Source organism: Suricata suricatta, chromosome 11, assembly GCF_006229205.1.
Source record: "Suricata suricatta isolate VVHF042 chromosome 11, meerkat_22Aug2017_6uvM2_HiC, whole genome shotgun sequence".
Taxonomy (NCBI): Eukaryota; Metazoa; Chordata; class Mammalia; order Carnivora; family Herpestidae; genus Suricata; species Suricata suricatta.
Genome location: NC_043710.1, coordinates 107804844 through 107828341, shown reverse-complemented (window position 1 = coordinate 107828341; position 23498 = coordinate 107804844). Strand labels below are relative to the sequence as shown.

At 57.4% G+C, this 23498-nt stretch overlaps 1 protein-coding gene and 1 long non-coding RNA gene across 2 annotated transcripts in view; one reads left to right on the top strand and one right to left on the bottom strand.

The window, feature by feature from the left end:
- Nucleotides 1–23498, top strand: part of DSCAML1 (DS cell adhesion molecule like 1) — a 305212-nt gene that overhangs the window by 150568 nt on the left and 131146 nt on the right. The window lies entirely within an intron of this gene.
- Nucleotides 298–3341, bottom strand: LOC115305948. The gene is made up of 3 exons (XR_003915102.1): nt 3108–3341; nt 2174–2415; nt 298–1168 (listed from the first exon to the last, which is right to left on the bottom strand). It is a non-coding gene; the product is annotated as an uncharacterized LOC115305948 (long non-coding RNA).

Sequence of the window (23498 nt, the reverse complement as noted above, 5' to 3'; positions counted from 1 at the left end):
GGGTGAGGCAGGCCCGCTCTCCCCTGGGGGAGGGGGGACTTGGCAGGAGCTCTGAATACCGGGACCCTGCCCTCTTCTTCTCAGCCATCCTTCTCCTAGACGGACGTAACCGTTAGCTCAGAGCCAAGAGGCGTATGTGCAGGTTGGGTTTTGTTGATGTGGTTTTGTGGGACGGCTTGTAATGGAGACCCGGGAGCAGAAATCTCCATGTTGAGGAAGAGAGAGCTAGTTAAATAAGCGACATGGTGGTGGATAACTGAATACCAGGAGCACGGTGACTGTGAGTGCACCAATAAGGCAGAGCCTCCAAGATATTTTAAGTAGAACAAGAAAAGTGGGACAGAGGAGGCAGAGGGCGGAGCGGACACCTGGAGGAGGTCCGGGTCGTGGGACCCGCTGCCGCCCCGCTGCCGCCGTCACCGAGCCCCCGGCAGCCCTGTGCCTAACGGTGGATTGCTGCCATGTTTGGGGTGGGGGACAGGAGGGGCTGTCCCTAGGAACTGACTAGAGATGCTTGTTGACAAGGTCCTTGTTGACACGGCAAACCCTTCGTCAGAGGACGTGCTGAGAACCTGCTGCTGCCCGGGGTCCGGCAGGCCGGGCGCGTGCCGTGTGGTGGGGGGTGAGCCGTTCGGGAGGAACGTGTGACCAGGAAATACAGTCGTAGCAACCGAAGGGGGCGGGGAGCGGGTCTCGGGCTCCCCGTGCTCAGGGAGAACGCCGAGCAGTCAGGAGTGTCCTGTCGACATGAAGAACGTGTGCACAGCATCCACTGGGACTGGCCTGGATCCCCCCCCAGGCCGTTGGCCAGGAACAGTCTAGAAGCCCCGGTGCAGACCTCGCTGGCGCCCCTTGAGGGGGCAGCTCGCTCTGTGGTGTGTGCTCGGCGGTTTGTTACTCTTGCAGGGGGAGGTGGGAAGAGACGGTTCCCAGGTCGAGAGTGATCCGCAGCCATCCTCGGAGTCCTGTCGAGCCGCCTGTAGGTCTTGAAGAGCGTGGGAGAGCGGTCAGTTCCAGAAAACCTCTCTGCTTTGGCCCTCGTGGCCACGGGCGGAGGCCAGAGTGCGAAGCCAGTCTTCCGGGCTGTGAAACATCACACCTACCACGCCATCTCATCCAACAGACGGTGTATAAAGTTAAACAGCAAGCCTCAGAATGAGAAGGTTATCTGAAACGAGTATAGCAGAGAGCAAAAATAAAAATCCTTAAAATACAGTGTTCTTCTAGATTATTAAGAAAACGCGAACATCCGGAAAGAAAAATGGGCAAAGAACGTGACAGAGAATGCGTAGAAGAAAGAAAGAATCGTTGAAAACGCTTCAGGAAGAAGATGGACTCCACTAGGAATCACAAATGGGAAGGAAAGCGAGCCGCCATTTTAGACTTCCTGATTTCACACGTATTAGAAATCTGTATCGTTTAACGTTGGCGAAGAGAGCAGGGTGCGGGGGCGGTGCTGCTGACCTTGGAAATTGGGTGTCCAGCCTATGTGGCAACATCTGTGGCAAATATGTATCAAAGAACCTTATAAATAGTATTTCCCCTGGATCTAATAACTTCATTTCTAGGACTTTATCCTAAGAAAATAATCAGAAACACAGATAAAGATGTATAGGAGCGAGAAATTAGAAATGGTGTAAAATACCAACAGGGGACTATCACCTGGCCGTCACACCTGCTGGTTTATGAAGACTGTTCGAAAATATGAAAATGTTCTCAGAGGAACATGAAATGAAATATACGATACAATCTCAACTATACCCAAACGTGGAGGTAAATACACGTGGGTGTGCATCGTGGGGTGTTTATAAATACAGATAAAAATAAAAAATGGTATTAAGGAAATACACCAAAATGTTAATAGGGGAAGTTGGATTCCGGGTTTCACTTCGTCTTTTATACTTTTCAATATGTTTCAATTTTTTTTTATAAGAAGTATACTTTATTTTTATGATCAGAACAAATTACTCAGGAAAAGTTGCGTCTATTTGCAAGGCTGTGTTCAGCATCCCAGATCTTTAAGTACTGATGCCGTCTCCCGGTGCTCAGTGGTTATAACCCACAATTGTGTTGCTACTAAGCTTTTCGTTTGCTCGTGTGCCTCCCCCGTCGAGATCCCCCCGGGGTCCCGTCCGCCCAGCATCACCCCTGGCACTTAGCTCAGTGCCCTGACCCGGCGGCTCTCGAGGTTCATGTCAGGCATCAAAATGTATACGCTGCCGTGCAGAAACTTCTGTCAGCTTCCATGACTGGTCTCGTTGCTCCAGAGCCGCCGTGATGCAGGCGGAGAGAGGAAGTCGTGAAATCGCTACTTAAAGAGAGCGCTGTCTCTTCCAGTTTAAAATGGTCTGTTGGGACGGAAGGCGGACGTACCCTGGTGAGGCTCCCATTCTTCATCAGCCTCTTTCTTCCCTGCTAATAAGACCCTGAAGTCGTCACCACCCAGGATGGCTTCGGGGGGCCAGGGGGGGGGCGGGCATCAGACCCCTCTGGCTTCTCTGCCTCCCACCTCATCACCTGCCTGCTAGGGGCTCCACAGCTGGTGGCGGTTTTCTCCTGCAAAGTCCTTCCTCTGGGCGAAGGTGAGGTGTAGGGACTATTCATTGGAGCCAGGGCCCCGCCATCTGATGCCTAGTTCCCACCTCCCCGGCTTCCGCGGAGGTGCCCCGCATCCACCCACAACACCTGCCCCCGGCCCACCCCTCTGCGGCGAGCCCCCTCCCAGAAGCCTCTGCTCCTGCAGCTTTTGAGTTGACTCTGCTTCCCGCGGGGACCTTGATGACCAGGGATACCATCTCTGGTGCAGATGGCGGCTCCCTGGTGGCTGGCATGGGGCAGGGCGGTCAATGGCGGCACCTTGGTTCTGCACCTCCGAGCACACGCCTCTGCCCTGAGGCTGGTTTGCGGACTTCCCACTGTGAGCCAGGGGACCCCGCCCCATCCCCCCCCCTTCCCTTTCCTCTGAAGCACCTTGTGACCTAGTCTCCCAGGGAGATAGACTCTAGGGAAACATCAGGAGGGCAGGGAAGAAAGAGCCCCATGGAAACAGGAGCCCCAGCATCAAGAGCCCGTGTTGGGGTCGGGAAACAAGGTGGCGGGGAGCTTACCACTGGAGCCGTGGATGCGTGTCTGGAAAGAGTCGGTGTCCACCTCGCCCTCTTCCCCTGAAAGAGACCTTCGCTCCTGGGTCGTTTGTACTTGGAGCCTTTTGCTTGGAACTCTGGTCCTTGTCAACGGTGAGCTTGCTGGGCATCTCTGTATTCCGACCGCTCGGCACTCTGCCTGGCGTCTGGAGAGTTCTCAGTGAGAACTGAGAAAATGAGTCCACTCTCTCCCAGATCGACTCCTCTGTCCGTCCCCCTCTCCTCAGCGGTGGGCGGGGAGCCGCTCCTGGCGAGGGAGCTGATGGCAGGATGTTTGAAGAGAAGGGACATTCAGATCCAATCCACACTCCGCTCCTGGGCAACACTGATGAGCGAGCTTCAGCAAGTGAAAAATCGCAGAGATACATAAGATCCCTAAAATCTCCCGCACAGGCAGAGAGAGGGCGAGTCTGACACACTGATTACCTTTGGAGCCAGAACAGGGTCAGGCTGTGCGGGATGGATGGAATCCGTGTCAAATTAAGAACGACCTTTTGGGGGCACCTGGGTGGCTCAGTCGGTTAAGCGTCCGACCTTGGCTCAGGTCATCGTGATCTCACAGTTTGTGAGTTCCAGCCCCGCGTCAGGCTCTGTGCTGACAGCTGGGAGCCTTCTTTGGATTCTGTGTCTCCCTCTCTCTCTGCCCCTCCTCTGCTCGCACTCTGTCTCTCTGTCTCTCTCAAAAATAAACATTAAAAAAAAAGAATGACCTTTGTAATAAGTATAGTGAAGAGAAGAGAGGATATTCCAGAGTTTTATGGCTCAGACACTTGCAGGGGCGCTGTGCGGAAAACAGAGCGGGTCCCTTTACAGGCGCAGCAGCCATCTATGTGAGACCGTTAGGAAAGCGGGCTCATTTGCAGGGGTTGTGATACAGTGGCGCTCCTTCTCGGTGGGACGGGCGGGTGTTCGCCGGTGCATTCCCACCACGGGCGGGGTTGACACGAAGACTGAGCAACCTTCTCCAGGAGCAGCGAAGGCCGTGAGGCTCCTTCTGGAGCCACAGAGGCCAGGGAGGCACCAGAAGGTATCCCCTGGTCTCTTCCGTGTTCCTCAGAATCCATTCACAGGGAAACATGAGGAGGGCAGGGAAGAAAGAGCCCCACGGGAACGGGAGCCCAGCCCCCTGCAAGCCTGAGATGTGCCCACCAGAAGTCAGTGTTGCTCTCCCCACTATACAGAATGGAAGACTGAGGCTAGGGAATGGGCAGGACAGCAACCGTTGCTATGTTCAGAGTGCCCACAAGGCCCTGGACTGGATGTTGTATGCACACAGCATCCACACCTTACGGCACCCACAGGAAGTCTGGTTCACCCCAGTGGATGGGAGAGGAAACTCATGGCCAGGGCTAGTGGTTGCCTCCCGTACCCCTCGCTGGAGCAACCAGAAAGACCCCAGGCCGGGGGTCTCATCCATGACTGTGTGGATCTGGCTCAGCAAAGCGTCCCCTGGAACAGGAAGTTCTCACCCAGACGGCTGGGGCAAAGCCCAGAAACCCCGACTTGACCCGCCCCTCTCTCCCCAGCACCCCAGACATCTCTGTCACGTGTCCAACCACCCCCTTCCTCTAACACCTCCCGCCTCCACCCCTGCAGCTACCCTGACCTACTGGAGAAATCGAGTCCAACAGAGACAGACCCTGCGTGCCCAGGACTGAATGAAGCCAGGTGGCAGAGGGCCCCCGCCGAAGTGCTGCTCTGTTCCGCCTTGTCTTTGCATTCTGGGCTGTGCTGCATTTATGGACTCTGCGCGGAGAGAGGTCTCTGTGCTGGAGACGAGGGTTGGCACAGGGGGGCCTGAGCTGAGCTCTGCGAGATGAGGGTGTGGCCAGCCCGGTTAGGGACCCTGCGGAGTAGTTGTCAGCCGGCCGCCACCATGGGGTGGGGGTGAGGGGTCCCGGCGAGGAGGAGGAGAAGGGCCTGGAGGATGGAGGGAGGCCGAGCAGGAGGAAGAGGATGCTCTGCCGCCGCCGGGGCTCCATCGACAGGAGCCCTTCTCCTCGGGTCCCTCCAGGCCCACGGCCCACAGCCAGCCTGTGCCCAGGCCGGGTGGCAGCGGTCCCCAGAGCTCCTGTCTCATGTCTCGCGGCAGGGAGCCCTGGGTCCCAGACAGGCCTTGTTGCCAGGGAGGCGCGGGCGGGCAGCCTGGCATGGGAGCGGCCCCCTTCCACTTCCGTCTCTGGCTCCTCCACCCGGGCTCCCGGGACAGTGAGCTGCTTGGCCTCCCCCCGCCCCCGCCCCTGGAGCCCCCGGAGAGGGGCGAGTCCTGGAGGAAAGGGGGTGAGAGCAGGACTCAGTGAGGAACGCGCTGTCTGCAGCGGGCTTGGCCCACCCATCGGAGCCTGAATAAACAAACACCTGCAGTAATGAGCCGGCCGCGAGCCACAGAGGACTCCTTCAACAGAGTGGGGCCTGGCGTGGCTCATTACTCGGGAGCGGCCCTCCGAGGTGGGCCTGGTTGTTGGTGTGGCTGAACACGCGCCTTGGGGGTGGTCGGCGGTCCTGGGAGGCAGGCAGCGAGACGCTGTGCAGCCGCCAAACCTGTACGAGGCCAAGTTCCTAAGATCCGTCTCAGAAACGCGGTGGCCACGTGTCCTCTTGCCATGACAGCGGTCGGTGTGCCACAGCCCCCGGGCCACTTACGCACGGCCCCTCTCCACCCCCTGGGGGTACGTGAAGTGGGCTCGGGCCCCCGGATGTCCTATTTGTTGTCAGGAGCGGGACACCTGGCGGGGGCACCGTGCAAGCGGGCAGGGGCTTCTCACGGGCCGAGAGGCTCAGGGACCCCGGGGGAGCCTGGGCGGTGGCGACCCCGGGACCGGGAAGGCCGCCTGCGTAGGAAGCCCTGGGCTCTGAGTCAGGCCGGGGGGGGCGCCGGAACCCGGCTCTGCCAGCGCCGGCCGCGGGGCCCTCGCCAGGGCACTGCCCATCCGAGCCTCCTCCTGATCCGATGGGGACCCCACCGCCTTCCTGCCAATGTCGGTTTGAGGACCGTGAATAAGGTTTCGGGCACATCCCTGACACGTGGTAGACGTTCGGTAAGTCAGAGCTGCTGCCTGTAATGATACCGTACAGCCCTCCTACAAGCATCTGTGCTTCCAGATCATTCCGGAAGTCGCCGCAGTTTTCTCTGTCCATCCAGACGTTTCCGAGTTACTCTTAGACCAGCCCTCCTGACCTCCAGAGGCCTGCACCGTGGCGCCTTGCTGGACCAGACGAGCTGGTCTCCCCTCTTGGAATTTGAAACTTTTTCCTTCAGAGTGAACGCAGCCGCGTCACCTGTGGTGTCAGCCTTGTGCTTTAGGAAATGATAGAAGGAAACGGTAACATTTAGTGAGCACTCACCGGGTCTCAGGCCTGGGATCCGTTGTGTCCCACAATCCTCGCAGCAAGCTTTGACGTGGGTGGTTCTCTGTCGCCATTTTACAGATGAGGAAACTGAGGCCTGGTGAAGGCCACCTACCCACAGTCACTCAGCAAGGGACACGGCGCGTGTCAGATGCGCCCGACCCCAGAGCTCCCAGCCACCCTGCTATTCACCGGCGGGTTTCTTCCGCTTGGAAGCTATGTGCGGTGGCCTCTGATTCAGGGACCATAAAGGGGCAAAATTAGGACCGAGTGCGGCAGCAGTGTGAGCGTGAGGGTTGCAGCCCGTGAGGATTTCCAGGCCAGATGCTGGAAGATTCTGCCATGGGCTCTGTCTGCCCTTTCTCATCAGGGACCTTGCCCTGCTTTGCCCGAGAGTTCGCTGTGCCCGGGGTCTCACCTTCCCCCCCCGGCCATGATGTGCTCAAGGGCAGGGCCACCACCAGGCAGCAAGGACCCATTGGGCTCCAGCCGGTGCCTTGCCCCGTGCTCGGGGCTTCGGAGGCTAACGAGAGGGAGTCACAGGCATGGGGAGAACAGAGACACGCCCGGACGAGCTGCCACACCGGGCCACCTGTGCGCAGGGCCGGACGTGGAGCCGATGGAGTGCTCTGGCCAGATCCGAGTGAAAAGCCGCCCGTATCTTAGGGCCACCAAGTGGAGGCTTGCACCCAGCTGACAAGCTGAAGTTCTCTTTGTCAAGACCAACAAAAGGCAGCCCTGGTGGGCACGCCCAGCGAGAGTCGCTGACTTGGAGGTGGAAACAGGCAGGAAATGCAAAATGTGCTTTTGATACATCTGTGCCTTTGAAGGAGAAACAGGCCTGGGCGGTGTGGGTTTGGGGCCTCATCAGGGCAGCAGAGAACGTCGTGAGACTAAAAAGTGGTCCCTCCCAGCTCCTGTTCAGGGATGGAGCCCAGGGCCACCCTGTCCCGGGAGCCCTAACTCAGGATCGGGGACGCTCAGCCGGGCTGGTTTGGACCAGTGCGTCCAGGCCTCTCCATCCCAGGAACCAGCGAGTCAGAGCTGGTCCTGGGGAAAAAATCGGAGGAAGGCTGGGTTTCCCAACCCAGATTGTTTTGCTCTGCATTTTCCCTCCTAGTGAAACCTGCTCCCACCCATTTAAGGGCGTGATGTTCTGTGTCTCTCTTTCCCTTTCTAATCTGTGCTTATTCTCAGAAAAGCCTATAGAAATATACTCTTACTAAGGAGTAAATAACTGAGCACATTTTATGGTGTTCTCTCTCCCAGGGGTATCGGCATTTAAACCAGGATCAAAGGTTTAAGCAAAAGGAATAAAACATGAACAGTGGAATTTCAGGTCATCGCGGATACGGGAAAGTGCTTTGGTTGGTGTCGTGCTTCTGGATCTTTCAGAGCGGTGCCACCTACTCCAAACGTAGGCTGGTCCTGATCTGGGCGGAGGGGCGGGGGTCTCAGCTGGAGGCTCTGTTCCCCTCAGATGGTTAGAGAAAATCTCAGGGTGGAGAGTTTCAGCACCCACCCCGACCCCCCTTATCCTGGGGAGAAGGCCTTTGCACCCTGGTTTCCCCATAGGCTGTGAAGGGTCAGGAATCAGCGTGAGATCCTGAGCCTTTGGGTCTTTTTTGTCTCTGTCTCTGAGACCAGAAATGCTGCACCAGCATTCAGTGTCTTCGTAGTGTGTGGAGCTCACTGCGGTTTATTTAGAGCTGGGGGCCGAGGACTGAGGGAGAAGCAGTGGGTGCGGGGCGGGGGCAGGGAGCAGCTGGCCTGCCGTGGAGGGAGCAGCTGCCTAAGAGCCCGCGCTGTGGGCGTGCAGCAACATGGTGGCTTTTCATAGTTTTTAAGGGATCATCTCATTTAAAATTCCAGCTGAGGAGGTGAGCACGTCCCCCCGATGACTCCTGTCCTGTTGCCACTCGGCCTGCATGTCCTGCAGAGACCTGCCCAGTGCCCAAGCACAACGGGGCCCCCGGGTCCTATCAGCCTGTCCCACGCCGCCACCTCCTCTCGATCCAGCCTCCTGGCCTCCAACAGAGGCCAGCCCGGGCCAGAGACAAGGTTCCGGGCCCTTCGTCAACCCCCTCTCCCTGCCCGGCAGTGCCCAGGGGAGGGAAGCCGCCATGCCAGCCGTGTGGCAGTTACCAGCGATGCCAGGAGATAATGACAGGTTGAGTGTTTTCCGCCTGGTGAGGAGCTGCATGCAAATGACTCGGCTCTGAATAGGCTTAATTGTCAGCGCCTTGTGGTGGCTCAGACCACCCCTCCTCCCTCCTCTGGTGGGTGGAGACGGGAGAGGGGGTGAGGGGAGGGACGGCTCCGAATGGGCCGGTGGGCCCCAGAGCCCGAGGGAGAGGGGAGCTGGCATCTCCCTTCTCCGGGGCCGGCCTGCCAGTGCACAGCTGTGAGCAGAGAGTGCGGATTTACTCCCCGACATGATCCAGAGTGCGATGGGGCTCAGCAGCCGCAAATCCCTTTAGGCATCGCAGCTCAGCCGAGGGAGAGGCTGCCTCGTGCCTGCGCCATGTTCCCGCCCGGCCCGGGAAGGGGAAGGCGGGGCCCTCCATCTGTGGTACTGCAGCCCTGCCCCGACTTACCCTCCAGAGACTCCCACGTGGGTGCTGGCGAAGCCGGGCACAGAGCGCAGGCAGCGCAAACCCGAGGGCGGCCGGTGGGAGGGACAGCTGAGGCTTTCCGGATGCCTCCTTCATCCAGGCGCTCTCCTCGGAGCGAACTCCTCCCCTCCCCGCCCCGTCTGTAACGTAGGTTCTGTGCCACCCGCCATGTTTGCAGATAAGGAAGATAAGGCAGAGAGAAGTTACGTGACCTTGTTCCGGATCACACACTCAGGCAGAGCCGAGGTCCAAATGCAGAGCTTGGCCCTTCACTCCGGACCCTGCCATTCCCTTCCCTGTGGTGGTGGGCCGCTCACCTGTGCTCTCCGGGCGTCAGGGAGACTGCAGGGGGTCCTAGATGCTCAGCTGGGCTCCAGGGTCCGTCTGTGAGCCTGCATCACGGCTGGCCTGCTGTTTGTACATCTGTGCGTATTGTACGCCTATCTTCTGATCCAGCTGGGAATCCTTTGACCCAACAAAGGCCAGGGTCCTGCAGCCCTTCCTGGGTGGAACACTGTGCAGATGACTTGTGCAGGAGAAGCACAGTATGTTCACAGAGATGGCCTTTTGCACCCATTTTATACCAGGGGCTCCATGTGGGATTTCATTTGGAGAAAGGCATCGTACTCCAAAGAAAATGATCCAATACTGGAAGACTTCTAAGGGCTTGTCATTGCATAGCTCTATGAATCTAGATGATAAGGAGACACTGAAGACTTTGGGGGGAAATAGTTTGGAAGCCCCCTCCAGACATTGGTCTCCAGGGTGTGGGAGGAAGGACTGTAATTAAACTTGGACATCCAGTGGCTTCGGGCCAAAGAATGAAGGGGAGGCCATTGCACGTTCCCAGGAACAATCAAAGGAGAGGGAGGGACCCAAGGTCACCTCGTCCTGCTGGGGAATGCGGGCCAGTGTTCACTTGTGAGGTTCCACCACAAGGCTCCAGCTTCGGCCACAACCACCCAGAAGTTGCCCCAAGCTGTTTCCTGTTAATTGGTCAGAAATTCTCTAATTACTGAAAGGAAATTGGTGCAGAGCTCTGTGTGGCTGTAATAACTGTGATTCCACCACGTCAGTGGTGCTAAATGTCACTGAGTGATTGCTTTCTGGGTGTTTACGTTCTTAATGCATTTATTCTTTCAAAACTTTGGGCACCAATGTCCAAGAAAGGACAACACCAGAAACCTAGCCCAAAATGAGACGGTCAGAAGGCCCTCTCAGAGATGTTACTCAGTTTAAACCAAAGCAATTTAGCCCTGATTTTGAAATAACAACAAACACACTTGGGTTTTGTAGAACTGCATCCCCAGAGGGTGCTCTGAGGAAAGTTGACCCTGCCTCCCGCCGCCACACGGGGTGCCTCCTTGCTCACGTCCGCCCCCCCTCCAAACCCTGAAATCATATAGACAAAGGCAAAGAAGGGTTTGAGTTTATATTTGACAGGCCTGAATGTAGACAGAGACCAAAAAAAAAAAAAAAAAGCCAGAATTTCTCCATAGAGTCAACAACTCCCAAGGGTGGGGGAAAAGATACTGAAGCCCAAATGCATTTCAGGCCAGGGTCCTGCACTGCACTTTGCGAGCTATCTTCCCCTAAACCACCCCAGATGCCCTGGATGAGACAGCAGGTTACATCTGGGATTGGGAGATTAGCAAACCTGAGTTCTGATATTCCCTTTACTCCTAAGTCTTGGGCAAGTTGCTGAACTAATTCTTACTCTTAAGTTAAATGGGGTAATCCGTTTTACCCATAGGATATGGGAAAACGTTAAGGTTCTGTGGAAACTACCATCATTTTTATTCTTGCCTTGTCAAAATGCATTGTACCAAAGGTAATCCCCTTGGAAAATCTCAGAAAATAACCAGGATGAATCTATCTGTTAGGCTGGCATTTCAGATCTCTTAAGCTTTTACAGTGGGAGAGAGGCGAGTCGGACAGCATGCCTGTAAGTGCCATATTCTGCTTTTTATCATCCAGTCTACTGGGGGAAATGTTAGACAACTAAACAGCCAGTGAATGTTTTAGTTCATTCTAAACTAAATGAACTAAATTTGGATCCTCCTTGCCCAGGGCTTGACCCAATTTATGGATAGGACTAGACATAACACACCTTACATGCTCCATATGCCTGGACTCACTGTATCTCTGGTTGATTTTTTTTTTTTAGTGATGACATTTGCAAAGATGCAAAAAAGAAAGTGGGTTTGTGGATGACGATTCTGAGGTAGACAATTTTCTTTTCAAGTTAAAGAAGAAACATTTAAGTTGCAAAAAGAGGTCGGGAGAAGGCAGCACCCAAGTGAAAAACCAAAAGTAACCTAGGCAGCCCCTTCTCCCAGGCTGGCAGAGGCCTTGGCCTTGAACCCGGTTGGGTCCTAACTGCTCACCGTCCTGCCCTAGCACGCCTTCCTTCCCATCCGGGTCTTTGCCACGAGGTCGTTTTGGCTGGCAAGGTGGCATCGGCCCTTCTGGCGCTGTCCCAGGTCCTGAAATGCCACGGGTTCCTGTCTTGGTGATTCAAGCGGCTCCGGAGCGTTCCCCTCCAGTCAGCTGTTGTGTGGAAGCTAATTTCCATATAATAACATTTTGTTATTTGTAATAAATCATACCCACAGTAAGGTGACTGGGTTATGTCATTATTTGCAAACCTACCGAATGTAATTATAATATGTCTGAGAACCTCCATGCAGAACAGTGCAGCTCCAGCCACAGCACCGTCCAATAATAATAAAAATTTATATTGTGCTTCATGTGACTGCTCATTGCTGTAACCATTCTATGCCAAGGGAAAAGAAAGCCCACACCAATGACAAATTCACGGACGTGGAAACCTTGTAAATGCCAAACCAGGTGATCCCAAAGCTAGCCACTGGGTTTCCTCCTCTCTTTTCCTATGAACCTTTTATTGTCACAGACTGGGTGTCCAGGCTTGCTGCTGCCCTCAGAATTACAAGCTCTTTTTGGAGTTTCCCTTTTACACATTGAATACACGTGTGTCAGCCTTGGCTAGTCTTGGTTCATAGGGATTAACTTTTGGAACAGTGCACCTCTGTGCTCCCCTTGCATCTTCTTCCCCACATCTCTATCTCCCACCTCTCCTGCCTCATCATTATTTCTCTAGAACGCACAGTTCCACTGATTTTTGTGAGCACCGTGCATAGCTTCCATAGGCAGTAATACTGGTATTCGTCCTGCATCTGTTTTCTCTCGTGTTGAGTTTCACTCAAGCATAGAAATATATTATTACAATTAGAAGAGGGGTTCTAATTGCCTCTCCTTCCCAACCTTCTCCTGTTCTGTGAGTTGGCATGCCCTCCTGGGATTTTTTCCTGACAGGAACGGCAGGTTTCTATTAGAAGATGCTCTGAACCTCCAGGGAGGTTACTTTTGTGCTAAGAAACCCATTAAACGTAGAGCTTGTTGTTCCAAAAGTTCTGGACTTGAGAGTCGATTTCTCTACCACCCAGTGCCCGAGATCTTGTATAATTCTGGGAGGAAATTCCCCCACTTCAGCCACACTGGTCTTATTTTTATTGAATTCGTGGTGGTGTCCACTCTCTAAGATAATTTTGCTTAGGGCCGTGAAATTTGCCTTCAAACCTGAAATTGAATTCAACCCACTGCCTTCATCCAGAGCGACAGGCTTCTGTGTGTCTCTTCCCCAGGTATGTTTGCAGTTATTGATGCTGAGTGTGGTCATTTATCGTGGACAATACAGAACAAAAAAGAATTTATTAAGAAATCACCTGCTCCCCTATGATTTTGTCTTAGAGCTTAAGACATGGCATCTTGTTCCTGAGCCTTTTTCCTGCATATTTCCACAGCTGCTCCCTTTCTCTCCTTGTACTTTGGGAGGTTTGTGGAGAACGGTGGTCTTACGTTGGTTGCAATGGAATTAGAACTCAAAAGGTACTTTTTTTTGGCAAAATGGGGTTGGCAGAAGCTCATCTCGGGGTAGCCCACACAAGGGTGGGGATGGGGACCGACATTGGTGAGCTCTTCCCGACTGTGAGGCAAGGTGGGGAAAGGCATCATTAGGAGAGAGGCCTGGCTTCTGTCTCTTGGGGTTTTTGTGGAACCACTAAGCGGGGTCGACCCTGGCGTCTTGGGTTCTGGGAAACCTGGGAAGTCAGTCACAGCCTATCCACACAGAGGAGTAGAGGGGAAGACTAGTCTTAAGATGGTGCGCTCAAAGATAATTTAATGATATAAAAGAAAAGCTCTTATTATAATATAAGGTGTGGGTGGGGAAGCACATAAAATATCGCATCTAAAGTCTGATCTCAGGCCCCTCCAAAAGGCTGGGAAGAAATGCACCCAAAATGCACCTGATTATTAACTAATCTCTCTTCTTGGTGGGGTTGCAGCTGATTTATATTGTCTTATATCTGTTTTTTAAAATTTTCCAAAATTCTTCCAATGAATATGTATCATGTTTTAATGAGAAAAAAAGTAGAAATTTTAAAAGCTCTTCAGAGACAGCGGCTCCACTGACTCCCTTGATCCCTGTTCTAATGACTCCTCCATCCCTCCCCACCCCCATGACCAAGAAAGCCTTCCTCATTAACGCTCCCCTATAGCCCTCCCTCACCCTGATTTCTTCAGAGAAGTGCCGTAAGGAAATATCAAAGGGTGTGTGTGTGTGTGTGTGTGTGTATCTGATTGTGTGAGTGAAAGAGAAAGACAGAGTAGTCATTATATCAGGAAGGAGGAGACCCACCATAGAAATGCAAAACAGAACAGCCCGGAGAGAGAGAGGCAGGGGTGAACTGGAGAGGTGGCCCATCTTGACAAAGGTAACAATGAAGAATTAAAATCCCACCGCAGAAACTGTCAGAGGGCAGAGGATGACAGGATTGAGTAACAGAGAGGGTCTCCGGGGTGGGGGGGGGGGGAAGGAAGCACGCCCTTCAACCTTCCCTCATGCATTCCTCCCTGGGCTCCAAACAAAGGGGACTAAAGACCTCTTAGGAGAGGAATGGGGACCAGGAAGGACTTGGGGGGTCCGGCCAGGGGCAGAGGAACACATAGCGCAGTAGAGGGCCTGGCCCTGCTGCAGGGGATTGTCCAACCCCCTGGGGACATCCAGAGCACACCCGTGAAGGCTGGCGCACAACGCCCTATTTTGCAGAAGCTGATGCCCAGAGGAAGTCACAACTACTCCTGCCGTCTTAGAACAAGAGACCCAGGCAGGTGGGCGCGCCCGGCCCGGGGCACTGGCACGTTGGGAGGGCTTCTCTGCCCGGGGCGCTATCCCATCCCGTGGGTGTTTGAACATGGTGGGTGGTGGAGGGGGCGTCTTTGGTTGGCACACATGACCGCGGGTGCTGCTGGTGTTTAGTGCGTGAAGTCACTCAGCCTCACAAAGGAAAGCGCTGCCCCAAACTCCAGCTCACACCTACATCGAGAGACAGCAGGGAGTTTACTCTGGGGTGGACATGGAGTCAAAACCAGGAACCAGTTTCCATGTGTGTCCTTGGAATACCTTGAGATTTGCCCTTGGGGCCCTCTGCCCCTTTCTCTTGGCTTTGGCAAAGCTGAAGAAGGCTGATGTCTCATTTCCCTGATGTCTCACACCAGGCGAGACCTACCTCCCCTTCTTAAAAGCCCTTAGAAATAAAGTTGGTCTGAGCGCCTGGATGTCTGAGTGGGTTACGTGTCCAACTCTTGACTTCAGCTCAGGTCAGCATCTCACTGTTGGTGAGTTCGAGCCCCACATTGGACTCTGTACTGACGGTGCAGGGCCTGCTTGAGTTTCTCTCTCTCCTTCTCTCTGCCCCTCCCCAGTGTACTCTTCCTCTCTCTCTCTCTCTCTCTCTCTCTCTCTCTCTCTCTCTCAAAAAAAAAAAAATTAAAAAAGAAAGAAAGAGGGGCACCTATGTGGCTCAGTTGGTTATGCGTCTGACTTCGGCTCAGGTCATGATCTCACAGTTTGTGGGTTCGAGCCCCACGTCGGGCTCTGTGCTGACAGCTCAGAGCCTGGAGCCTGAGGATTCGGGGTCTCCCTCTCTCTCTGCCCCTCCCCTGCTCACTTGCTCGCTCTCTTGCTCTCTCTCTCATAAAGAAATTTTTAAAAAAACAAGACAGAAAGCTGGCTCAGTACAGTGGTTCGAACACAGTAGGAACCCCACATCCTGTGACAGGCAGAGACGAGGTTCTGCCGCTGTGTTTCTGGGGGCCTCAAGCCCATGCAGCCCTTGGTCTTCTACCGAATGACCCGGCCTCTGGGGCCGGGGGCTGTCAGACGGGGGTGGGTAGAGGTCCTCTCTCCTCTCCAGCCCAAGGCTCCGCTCTGCAGGGGGCACAGAGCCGCTTTCATCCTCCCAAGTTTCATTTGTCAGACTCTAATTAAGGCGCCCAAACGGCAGCCCCGGGGCACCCCCTGAGTGACCCGCGGCTCCCCAGTGAGGCACACGGAGGGGCGGCTTTGTAGCTACCTGGGGGGCAACCTGCCCTCTTTAGGGAAGATGGACAAGGGGTGGGTCGGGTGGGAGAGGCTGGAACGGCAGCCGGCTGGGCTGCAGGGCAGGGACGTCTGGTTTTCTCGGCAGTGAGGCCCGAGCTCGCTGACCACCGGGCGCCTCTCCGTGCAGAGCGGTTTGGTCGGGCAACTGCCGAGGGCGAGACGGGCACACACGTGGCCCTGAGACCCGCTGGGCCGTTTCCCGCCGTCCCCCTTCGCAGGGTGGGGGCAGGGATGCCCTCTGGTGTCTTGATGCCTGAGCACCGGGGACTCTGCTGGACCCTCGGGACCCTCATTTCATGTAATCTTCACAGTCCCCTCTGCGGGGGCTGTTCCGAGCCCACGTGTGGGAGAGGACGCCGAGGCTGCAGGACGTCACTACCCGCGGAAACGCGGCTGGAGCCCCTCCCCCGGGGCGGTGTCGCGTCAGAGCCCTTCCTCCCGAGCCCCGTGGGGCAGCAGTTCGGGGGGGCAGCCGGGGGCTCGGGCTCAGAACCAGGCTCCCCAGATCCAGAGCCTGCGTCTCCCCTTCACAAGCTGCGTGACCCTGAGGCACAGAATCAACCTTATTACGCCTTGGTTTTTGCATCTGAAAAATGAGGCCGATAATTATTCCCGCCTTGTAGGGTTATGGGAGGGACCATCTTACTGGATATCGTAAAGCACCTAGAGCATCGCCGGGCACGTGGTGGGTGCTCTGTGACAATTAGCTCGCCACACAATGTCTGCTCTCCGTTAATGAACCTAGTGGTCTCCGGTCTTCAGTGGGAGAGACCTTCAAAGTTCGGGGTCCAGGGTGGACGGTGCTCCGTGGCCCTGTGCCAGACCCCAGGGGAAACTCCAAAGACGGGAAGGACACGACGGACCCAGGCCACCGGCAGCTTCTGGGGAAACGGAGGAGCTGCACGTGCACACACACACGTGCACACACACGTGCACACACATGTGCACACACACTGGGCTCCCGACCCCGAGTGAGGACCATGTGAGCACTGAGTACAAAGGGCTGAAGGCTGCTGTCGCTCCACCCGAGCTGTGAGCATCTTAGCAGGCACGGCGGAGTCCAGGAGGGGGTGCCCCTGAGCAAGGGGCCGAGGGGCTGCAGGATGGCAGCCTGGAGTCTCTGATTAGGAGCCTTCAATCCGGAGGGCGGCCCAGGGAGGGGTCTGCATGCGCCAGCAGGCAGAGTTCTAGGGAAAGAAGGAACCTCTTGGAGCCGCCTTCCTGGGGGGTGCTCCTCCCTTTTTCCAGAATGTGCAGCGAACGGGGCTCCCCGGGCTTCTGTGACACAGTCTCCGAGGGAGAGAAGTTAGCCGCCGGCCCCAGGTCTGCCAACAGCCTGTCAGAGAGCACAGGTAATTTATGAGCAGGACGCTGAGGCAATGCAGGCAGAGCCCGGGAGGCAGAGAGAGTGCAGCCCAGACACATAAATATCAGAAACAGAAGCGTGGGCTCCTACCCCTGCACGTCCGGAGACGACCAGTGCTACAGACCGCAGCTTGCACGGTGCCGGCGCTCCGGTGCCATCCAGTAAATGCACTGTGACAGCAGCTGAGTGGATTCTGTGTGCTGAACAGATGTCTTCCCGCAGACGAGGTTTCTGTGACTGTATCACATCGTGCTTTCATCAATTATACATCCTCCCTCATTACAGGCGTCGGCATGCGGTGCGGGCATGAGAAACCTGGCCGGGCTCATGGGCCCAGGGCGAACTTCGAAGGTGCTTTTTGGGCGGGGGGTTTTGGAACCACCTCCTCCCCAAAGACCCCGCCTCACCCCCCGTCCTGCTCCCGTCTTACGGGTCTGACACCCTCTTTCTTACACTACTGCAGCCAGGGTACTTTTTTTTCCATTTAAAAAAATTATTACAAATATTTCAAATTACCCATCACCCTGTCACTCAGATCCAACGACTGATAAGATTTGTCCACATTGGCTTCCCGTCTCCCTGCTACTTTGTACTAAAGCTGTTTTAAATCCTGCTTAGTGTTTTTAAAATTTTTTTAAATGTTTGTTTATTTTTGAAAGAGGGAGAGACAGAGTGCTAGTGGGGGAGGGGCAGAGAGAGACGGAGATGCAGAATCTGAAGCAGCTCTAGGCTCCAAGCTGTCAGCACAGAGCCTGACGCAGGGCTTGAACCCATGGATCGTGAGATCATGACCTGAGCCAGAGTCGGATGCTTAACCGACTGAGCCCCCAGGCCCCCCAATGCTTATTTATTTTTTAGAGACAGAGACAGAAAGACAGAGAGTGAGTGGGGGAGGGGCAGAGAGAGAGAGAGAGACAGAATCCAAAGCAGCTCCAGGCTCTGAGCTGTCAGCACAGAGCCCGACGGGGGGCTTGAACCCATGAACAGTGAGATCCTGACCTGAGCCGAAGTCGGACGCTTAACCGACTGAGCCCCCCAGGCGCCCCTGAACTCTTTTAAAGTGAATCCTGGCCTCTTGTAATTTCATGTCCGCATAACTCTGTATGAATCTTGCAAACAAATAGGCCTATTTCCCATAGAACCACACGGTCATTATTGCTACTTGTGAAGTTGGCGACGCTGCCCTGCCCGGAGCCAGTACCCAGTCTGCACTGGGGGGTCTGTGTGGCGTATGCTCTCCCCCCACCCCCCGGAACTCCCCACACTGCCGGCCTGGCGGACTTTGTGCAGCTCTTCAGTCCCCGTCCCCGGACACCAGCCGGAGCTCGGGTGTCACTCTGGCCTCCGCCTCCTGCTCCTGCTCAGGCTGCAGGGCCGCGCCGCGCCCTCCAGGCAGAACTCCTGCGGGTGTGGGGGGCGGGCGGTCCAGAGGGACAGAATCGACTTAGGGGTGTCAAGCTGCAGCTTTTGTGTGTGAGCCCATACGTCCCGAGATGCCGTGTGCAGGCCCAGGGACAGCGGCAGGCAGGGTGGGGCACTGGGCAGCACTTGAACGAAGAACTTATGCACTGAATTTGTATTTTAAAAACTCAGAACCAGCACATCAAGTCCAGGATTCCATGGACATCGCGATCATGAGTCCGGCCTAAAACCTGTTTGGTGCTTAAGGCCTATTTTGAGAAGAACATTACATAAATGATAATGCAGAGGCATTTGGAGAAGGCAGAAACATTCCTAGTGGGACTCAGATCCCTGACGTGTGGGAGCCCCGGTGTGGGGAGGTCGGAGATGCGAACCAGGTGCTTTGAATTTCTGTCCTAAGTCTGCCCGTTACTGGACAGTAACCTGCACGGGTCACTCAGTGTCTCCGGGCCTCGCCCTTCCAACTGTAAACTAGGCTACGCCTGTCTGTCTCGGGGAGGTCAGACTCGGGTTTTGAAACAGGGGAACCTACAAAGGCAAATTGTAAGACACACCCCAAAGTCCCTGGTTTCAAGCGTTCTGGAGCTCCTGCCACCTGCGCGCCCCCTGGTGTCACGCGGCTCAGAACCGGGGCCCAGCCCTTCCAGGCGGCTCCGACGCGCCGGTCGGCCATTGTAATAAGCACTGATTATCGTTATCAACGTTATTATGTTTACCTAAGACCCCTGGCGCATACGAAAATCAGAGGGCCCTCGCACATCCTGTGCTTTACAAGGACGATTTGCCGTGTCTGAAAACCATTTCTAGAATTAATTTGCCTTCTGCAAACAATTTACATTAATGAAAACACTTCGGGGCGAGGGGGGGGGGCTCGCCTGCAGAATGTTTGCTCTGTTCACCTACAATGAAGGGACTTCGAGCGCGTGTTTGTTTTGAATAAATGAATATCATGCTGTAGAGCCAGGGCTGCCCTGCGCCTCGGATCCAGCGTGGTCTGGCGGTCCCTCCCCGGGACCGCGGACCGGCGGGAGGCAGGCGCTGGTCGCCTGCATTTTAATACGTGCTGATGCGTGTCATCTGCGTGGCTGTATTCACAGGCCCCTCTCGGGCGGGCCCGTGTTTGGTCACGCTGGAGAAGAACACCGCCGCCTCCCTCCCCACTCGCATCAGAGGCTTGGAAGAAGCCAAGCGGGGCGCCTCTGAGCCCCCACCCCAGCTGTCCCTGCAGGAGCCTCCCCAGACCCCGCCTGACAGCGGCTGCTCCCCTCGGCCTGCGCTCATTCAGTTCTTTGGGGCGTGAGGCTCATCTTCCTCTTTACAGGAGGCAGCAGGGCCCCTGCTTGTCCGAGGGAGCGGGAGATGGGAGGAGGAAGAGGAGGAAGAGAGGACCCAGCGAAGAGGGGTGGCTGGGGGCACGGGGACGGGAGCCCCAAGCCAGCCTCGCCGGCCTGCTTCCCGTCCTGGCCGTCAAGGTCCGTGCTTGGAGCTCAGTCTGACCCGCCCGCCTCCCTGGATCCTCCTGTTTGGATTGCAAGCGTCTCGATGTTTAGTGCTCGGCAGCCCCTTGGTACCGCACACCAGAGCCCCTGTGGCAGCCCGGCGGGGCGGGAGGCCTCCAGCTCTGCCTCGCCGGCACCCAGGGCGCGTGTGTGTCTGCATAATCACCTACAAAACACTTCATGCCCCTCGATGCACCTGCTTAGGAGCCCCCGGGGAGGAGGGCTCTATCAATGGGGCTTTTTTTGGGAGCTGTGGCCTGTGTTACTCCGGATTAACGTGTCCCTGCAGTTTGCACAGGCTACCGGAGGCCAGACAGGAAACCAGAAGGGACCGGAAAGGGCCCTCTAATTACCCAGGTGGCACTCGGTCCTCGGTGAGCGGACCGCTCCATCCCGAGAGGAAGGGCTGCTGCACCAGCACGTTACCCCTTCCCAGGGGGCTCAGGGACAAAGCTGGCAGAGAGGCAGCTGTGGGCACGAGGAGCACGGACCCGTAGTCTCGTGGCTCTACTGCCTACAAGCTCTGTGACCTGAGTGCCTCGGCCCCTGTGACCCTGGGAGGGGGCTGTGACGCCACCCAGAGGTGTCCTGGGACCCTGCGCATCCGTGTCACCGGCATGCCCGGAATGGCACCTGCCACGCACAGATGCCATGTCAGTGTCTGTGAAATAAACGCAGAGAGACGTTTGTCCCCTCGTGGTGGTGGATGACATGGGCGTTTAGAATGAGAGCGTCACCACGCCCCAGGGTGACAGAGGTGCGGAGCCTGGTCCCCGGCAGAGAACGGCAGTGACTCCTTCAGGGCCACTGGGCTCTTTCGGGCACAGGAAGGCGACGCGCTCTCCCTGTGGCCGCCAAGGAGGGGCTCGCTCTGCACCTGACTTGCTGTCAGGGTGGCAGCAAGGGACAAAGAGGGGGTGTGACTAGCGTGAACGGCTCTACGTCCCGAAAACCGAGGGAGACAGTTTATTTGTTTTGTGTCGCATTTGCTTCCCTTTCTTCCCGCTCCTGGAAGAGTCGCTGCTCCGAATCCGTCCTCTGCTCCTTGAGGGGCTCAGCTCTGCGAGGGCTCCGCAGGGCAGCTGGGCCCGAGCGGCAGAGAGCAGGCCGGACGCTGGCCTGACTCGGCGTGGACAGGCAGTTCCTCCACCTGGGGCCCGGACCCTGGAGGGGACGGGGGAGGGAGGGAGAGGTCAGTGCCCCTCGCAGCCCGGACCAGGGTGACCTGCCGCAGAGCAGGTCCTGGGAGGCAGGGCCCGGGGCCCAGAGGAGGTGGGTGGCTGGGGGCGGGGCAGCAGGATGGGACACTGGAGGAAACACAGAGGACAGTGTCGGGAGCCGGCCTGGCGCCATCTTCCCGGCTACCTCGGGCCGTCACCACCCCGTCTCGCTTCAGTGTCCTCACCTCTGAGATGGGATAGCAGCCGCGTCTGCGTCACGGGTCCTTGAGAGAGAATCAAAGGGGCTGCTGCTCCTGGCGCTTGGCCGTCGCCCGGCAGGTCCGCCGTGTCGGTTATCCAGAGGAGTGAGCGCTGTCGTGACAGACGGTGACCTAAGACGGCATCCCCGGGGACAGCAGCAATGGGACGGGCCCCTGGCAAAGGCTGAGAGCCTCCCCCTGGGGCACCTGGCCGCCCACTTGAGGAATTCGTCCAGCCAAGAGCCGAGCCGGCCGTGCGTCTGCGTGTCCGTCCTAGAGGACGGGACCCGAGGGGGCAGCAGCCCCCACCTCCTCTGACACGGTCTGCTGGGCCTCGGCGCTGGGCGGTCCCTCGCCCCGAGAGCTGTGGGGCCAGGTGCAGGGAAGGACTCAGACCCTGGGAGGAGTGGGCCTGGGTGGGGCAGAGCACCCCAGAGTGTGAGGACTCTCTGCACTGCTCTGGGAAGGGCCGGGTCCGAAGGCCCCTCCCTGCCCCTGGAGCCCCGTCGTGGGACTGGCCCAGTGCCTCTGACTGCCTTGCACGCTCCCAGCCCCTGTCTCTGGTGGCCTCCGGCTTTCTGCCCTGTCTTGCCGCCAGTCCCGATCCCATCCCGCTCGCCCAGTTGAATGGAAGGGATTGAACGGCCCAGCTGACAGCCGGGAGCACCAGGGAAGGGCTCGCCCTGCGGCCTTGGTCCAGCGGCCGCCCCGCCGGGCCTGCGCCCCTCCGCTCGGAACTCAGCTGGGACAGGGGCGGCTAACTTCCTGCTGAGGCCTTTGTCCGCTCCGCCTCCTAGCAGCCCAAGTCTAGCTTAGCCGCGCGGTGGCCCAGCCTCGTGTCTGCACAGGCCTGGGGAGAGCTGCCGTGCCGAGGCAGCGTCCTTGGTGTCCCCACGCAGCCAGAGAGCCAGCCTCCGAGAGTCGGCACCTCCAAGATATTGACCTTTCTACCGGAGCTGGGCTCCGCCAAGAAAACACCTCCTCCGCCCTGTCATTACTGGGGCTGCCGCGTCCTCGCAGCCGGGGCCTGGGGACACCCATGAGGCCCTTCCCGGGTTGTCGGTACCGTCTGACGGTGACGTTCAGAAGCGGCAGAGACCGTCACTGCGGGCCGGGGGCCGGGGCGGGTTCAGCAGGGCACGTGGAGCGGGGCTCCTGCTCCGGCATCACCCCGACACCCCGACTCGGGCTGCACGTGGGAAACGCCCAGGCGGAAGGAGGGGGCTGGTGCGGAGCCCCACAGGGGACAGAGTCCAGCCCCGCGCGGCCGCCCTGCCGAGGCACATGGCTGCTAACCACCGTTTCCACGGGAGAGGCCAGTGCGTGTCCTCCGAGCCCCACCGGGGGACCCGGCGAGGCCACTGCTGCCCAGAGAGCCCGAGAGAGCAGAGCCGGGACTCAGGCGTCCGTGTCGGCGCGTTCTCCAGGACCCACGCCGAGCCTCAGGCAGGCCGCCCGTGAAAGGGGGGTCTCTCCTGATCGCCCATCGCTTTCTGGACAGGAAAGGTGAGCGCCCCTGTGGGGGGCGGGGTGGATCGTGGGCGCGATGTGACAAGCTGCGCAGAGTTGAGGCCGCCTCCCGACGTGGCTCAGGCACCACCCGGCGCCTTCCGTGAGGAGATGGGCGCCGGAGGGGCGGGGTGAAACCCAGCACGGTCCGGGCTGTCCGATCTGCCCAGGGGTGCCCGCGTGGACCGTCGTGTCTCCTGACAGGCTGGCACCTGCCCTCACGTGGTGGCCCGATGCGGATTTGGAGCTGGGCGTGAGGAGTCCGGGAAGAGAACGTTGGAGAAAGGATGAGGCCCTCCCAGGACGGATTCTATGAACGGAAGAGGCTGCTCCGGGCCGAGGCCGGCTGTCTAAGACGGGCCGTGAATCCGAGGCCGCCCGGCCCTCGGTGCCCATGGGCCCCCGTCGGTGCAGGGCTGTGGTGTGAACACGAGCGCCCTGAGGATACGGGAGGTGTGATTCGTTCTGACAGGAGATCGGCCGCGAAGGTTTCACGGAGGAAGTGACATTTCAAGTGAGCCCCCAAGGCGGGAGCGGGGTCCCGGCCTGCGATGCCGTCTCTCGGGCGCCCCAGCAGAGGCCCCGGGTCCTCACCTGCTGCCTCCCCCTCAGGCGGCAGCTCGGGGACGTCCGCGGGGGGTGCCGTCCCAGTCGCCCGGGTGACCCGCAGGGGACTGGAGACACCCCAGCGCCGCGCTGCCCTGGCTTGT